Source organism: Ricinus communis, chromosome 6 (assembly GCF_019578655.1).
Source record: "Ricinus communis isolate WT05 ecotype wild-type chromosome 6, ASM1957865v1, whole genome shotgun sequence".
Lineage (NCBI taxonomy): Eukaryota > Viridiplantae > Streptophyta > Magnoliopsida > Malpighiales > Euphorbiaceae > Ricinus > Ricinus communis.
Genome location: NC_063261.1, coordinates 5,055,027 through 5,059,984, shown reverse-complemented (window position 1 = coordinate 5,059,984; position 4,958 = coordinate 5,055,027). Strand labels below are relative to the sequence as shown.

The following is a 4,958-nucleotide window of genomic DNA, read 5'->3' as shown; positions in this document are numbered from 1 at the left end:
ACCACATCATCAATCACATCAATAGAACATACAGATTATCATAGTCCAGTTGACTGCCCCATGGAAGTGGCCAGTCAAAGGTAATGGTCTCATCATTAACTCTAAGCTTAAGCTTTCCATCGCTACATCGATAATAAAATTTCATGTAACTAGGAAAGGCCTACCCAGGATAAGAGGCACGGTGCTATCACCTCCATATCCATTACCACAAAATCTACAGGAAAGATAAATTTATCTACCTTTACAAGTACATCTTCAACAATACCTCTAGGAATTTTAACAAATTCTATCCGCTAATTGAACACTCATCCTAGTAGGCTTTGGCTCATGCAACCATAATTTGGCAAATAAACTAGTGGGCATTAAGTTAATACCGGCTCCTAAATCAGCCCAATGCACCACTAATTGATAAATCACCAATCATACAAGGGATAGTAAACCCCCGATCTCGCCGCTAAGGCGCTTGTTCCGAGAATAGTCAACACCCTCATTAAGCACCACCCCGACCAAGATCCTCCAACTTCCTCTTGTTGCTCAAAATCTCCTTTAAGAACTTGGCATATTTCGGCATCCGTGAAATTGCCTCAACAAAAGGTAAGTTAATTTTTACCGCTTAAATAAGTCAAGAAACTTATCAGATTGCTTTTCCACCATATCCTGTCTCAACCTTGCAGGATATGGTACCGGATGCTCTCCGCACAGGCTCTTTGCCTATCTTCTTTCTTTCTCTCATTCTCTACCATCTCAAGGTCCGGTCCTTCCTTAGCTCGGCTCGACCGCACGATTGTATTATCCTTATCACCTAAAGGCGAAGAACCGGTCAAATTCTTACCACCGAACGCAAGGTGATAGCTTTGCAATGCTCCCTCGGGTTTGACTCATAGTGATAGGGAGCGATCCTGAAGGTCTCTCCGAAAGCATCTTAGAAATTTGGCCAATTTGAGTCTCCAAGTTCGAATCGAGGCGTACGATTCCTAAGTGCACTATCACCACGGAATCTTGTTTCTGTAGATGTCACAAACTTCATCATGAGCTCCTCTAAATTTGACTTCTTTTCTTGGGAGGAGGAGCTTGTGCAGCCCACCGGTTGTTGGCCGTGGTCATGATGAAGTCTTTGGAAACTAGCGGACCCTGGGAATTATTGTTCCTCCAATCGAAATTGGGGTGATTGCGCCATCCAGGGTTGTATGTATTGGTTTGTAGGGTTATTCTCACTGCCTTGGGCATTCCCCATATAATCAACCTGTTCAACATCGGGAAGATATAGTAGAATTAGATGGAAAACTAATAGAAGATGAAGCGAACATACCTCCCGCAGACAGTCAGACTGTAATGCGGGCCACCACAAAACTCGCAGCCCAACGCTTTGTTGCGTGAACTCAAGATCCTGAGTTGGTCGATCTTCTTGGCTAGAAGCTCTACTTGAGCCGCCAAGGCCGTAGAGTCCACTTGGTTGACCACTCCTTGTCTTCCTGGCTCGGCCCTAGAGGATTGCCAACGATAGTTGTTCATGGCCATTTCCTCTATCAAGTTCGAGCTTGCTTCTGCCCATCGCTTAGCGCCCCACCGCAGATCCACCATCCGCCTCGTTGTGAGGTTCAACCCATCAGAAGGTCCGAACTGCATCCACACCGGCAATCCGTGATGTGGGCAGCATCTCAAAAGATCTTTAAATCTCTCCCATGCATCGACATGCTTTCATCATCAAACTGCACAAAAGAAGATATGTCATTTCTAAGTTTAGCGGTTTTAATGGGAGGAAAATACTTATATAAAACTTTTTCGGCCAACGCCTTCCGTAGTGATCGTCACGTTGTGGAAGAGATTGTAACCATCTCTTTGCCCTCTCAAGGAAAATGGAAACAATCTCGGTACCGAATGGCATCACTCAGTTGTTCCATTTATTTTGAATGTGTCACAAATCTCTAAAAAGTTGGAGATATGTGCATTGGGATCCTCGCTGGGCAATCCTCCAAACTGCACGCTTTGTTGGATCATCTGGATAACAATGGCCTTTATCTCAAAATTGTTGGCCGCTACAGCAGGTCTGACTATACTAGTTTTCGTCCCATCCAAAGATGGTCGAGCAAACTCGTACATCGCTCTCTCGATCCTCACTCATGGGGGTCATGGTTTTCCATCGTGTCTAGTCTATCCACAGGTACCTCAACCTCAATCTCCTCCTCTTCTAATTGCAACCTCTTCCTTAAGAGTCTGAGGGATCATTCTGGATCAGATAGAGGCTCTATAAGATTCGAGTTTGAGCTCCTGGTCATAAACTACCTGAAACCGAAAGTTCACACAACCACCGATCAATAAAAATAATATAATAATAAATAATAATAAAATTAAAGAATAAATGAATAAAACAAATAATGACTAAATTAACACAAAACAATTCACTCTAGTTCACCACCAAGAAGCGCCAAAACTTGATGGGCTCTTTATGCAACCTACACCTAAGGCAAAGGAACCCACCGATGCAGCCTAGCACTAGTGAGTATCAAGGTTGTATCCCTGGAGATCGGGTGAACCTAGAGTTACTACCGCTTGCTATGTTATCTAGTCCGAAATAGGGTGTGAAAGTTCTAACATACCGGTAATGGTTATGAGTGCAATTAAGTAAATGAAGGACAACAATGGACAATTAAAAGACAATTGTAAAGAGAGAAATAAATCCAAAAGGGAGCCTAAGTGATGGAATTCTAAAGATGAATTTTATGGATTTCCGATCTTGCTTACCCGTGCCTAAATCCCCGAATTGAATCCTTGCCTCTCTCGAGCTTACCGGATTCCTAAACCCTGCACCAACCTAATGGAATCTCTTCCTATCATATTACTACAAATTAGCATTAAGCATGATTTAAGACTATTAAGAGTTGTTAGTTATTAATCCGTGAGTAAATCAACCTCATCTCTAAGTGTTAACTACTAGTCCTTACTATTCAAAATCCAGTTGTAACAAGCATTTCTCAATGTCAAGAAACAACCTAATAAACAATTAATCCAACGTCTCAAATTAACTCGCATCAAACTTTTATTCACCGAATAGCAAGAAGATTGCAAGAATGACAATTATAAAAACTAACAATTAAGCATAATCCATCAACAAAGGTGAACCCTAATGGATTCAAAAGATCTAGCTGCTCATGTTCATAGTCAAAGCAATTAAAGAACAAAATAAGGAAAAACAAATTAAAGGTATGTACACCCTTCTCTTTCAAGCTGAATGAGAAACCCTAAATTTGCAAATTCAAAATCCCAAACCCTAGTTGCCTCTTGAATGCTCCCAAAGTTTGTCTTGATCTTCAATTCGATGTTGGAATAAGTGGAATCCCCCTTCAATTGATGAAAATTGATCTCTCCAGGTCTACAATTGAGGTATAGGAAATATTTGATTAAGTGTGTGTCTTGGAATTGAGTCCAAAAATCGTCCTCTTCAATTAGAATTCAAAATCGCCTATATAGTTGATTCAAGACGGCCGAGTCCAGTCGTGATGATTGACGCCGAGTCCAGCCGAACTGTGGAGTCTGTCAGCCGAGCCACCACAAGCCGTGCCCAAGCCGGCGATCCACCACAGGCCGTGTTGGAGGCCGTGGTGACTACGAAAGTCGTGGCCGAAATGGCACAATTGGGGATAGCCTCTTGATAATTCAAAGACAAATGAGTCCAGCCGTGCTCAACCCTCGGGGTGCCTCGCTCGCCCAATTTGATGGATTTTGCTCCGTAATCACATCGATTTCCCTCGACATCGATGGTGTCCTTCGAAATGACTCGAAACGAAAAGGGAAACAAAAGACAGGTGATTCTAGCATAAAACGGGATAATCATGCATAAAAATGTGAACAATCGGGCATGAAAACATGTGTAGTATGATGCTTATCAAGTTGCTTTAACAGACACACAAATATACCCCTCTTACGAGGTTATTTTCTTATATTCACAAATATACCCCTTTTACGAGGTCATTTTCTCCTTTTACGGGGTTGTTTTCTCATACTAACAAATATTCCCCTCTTACAGGGTTGTTTTCTAATATTGACCAATATACCCCTCTTACGGGGTTGTGTTATGGATAAATCAAGCTTAAAGCATAAAGATAATGGGCTTGATGAAGATGACCAACAAACAAAGAAGGCTAGGATTGCCAATGATAGACTGGACTTGTCACAAGGTCCAATAACAAGGTCTAGAGCCAAGAAGCTACAACAAGCCTTAAATGGCTTCTTCCAAGCATGGGTCAACAAAGAAAGTCCATTTGAAGGTCCAAGGTCCACAACCATTGGAGAGCATCAAGATGGACCTTATACAATCTTATTAAGGTCCAAATCCAACGAGAACAAGGCAAGGCCGACTTCCATGGCCCATGAACTTAAGCATAGAATGAACTTTGTTTAGTGAAGGGATATTTTAGTCTTTTCATGTTTAAGTTGTCTTCTAGGGTTTTGTTTTAGTCTACAAAAACAAACCCTAGCTGAATTTGATTGGGGGATGATAATCAAATTGATATTTATTTACTCAACCTTGCTTGAATTCTTGTATTCTTGTTGAATGCATTTAACGCTTATCAAGAATTTGAACCATCTTTGTGGCGTGCTAGAATTAGGATTTAAAGGCTTGATTTCCTTTAAGTTCTATTTCCTAATTGATCATTCATAATCTGATTTAGAGTTGATCCTAGGGCTTGAATTTAATTTGCTATAGGGTTTATATGTTTGTGTTATACTTGTTCATAACATTCGGCATCAGATTTGGGCTCTTTAAATCATATTGCTTATCTTTATTTTCATATTCTTTCATTAATTTGTTGTTCTTATTCATTGAATTTCAGATTTTAGTTTCTATGAAAGAAAGGAAAAGAAAAGAAAAAGAGAAATCTGAAATCTTGAACATGTTCTGATATCTTGTTCGTTCTCTTGAAGCTCTTATTGTTGAATCTGAATTTGTGGGTGTTTGA

The 4,958-nt window shown here is 40.7% G+C and overlaps 1 non-coding gene across 1 annotated transcript; it reads left to right on the top strand.

The window, feature by feature from the left end:
- Nucleotides 1-1,636: 1,636 nt before the first annotated feature.
- Nucleotides 1,637-1,742, top strand: LOC125370497. The gene has a single exon (XR_007216525.1). It is a non-coding gene; the product is annotated as a small nucleolar RNA R71 (small nucleolar RNA).
- The last annotated feature ends 3,216 nt before the right edge of the window (nucleotides 1,743-4,958 follow it).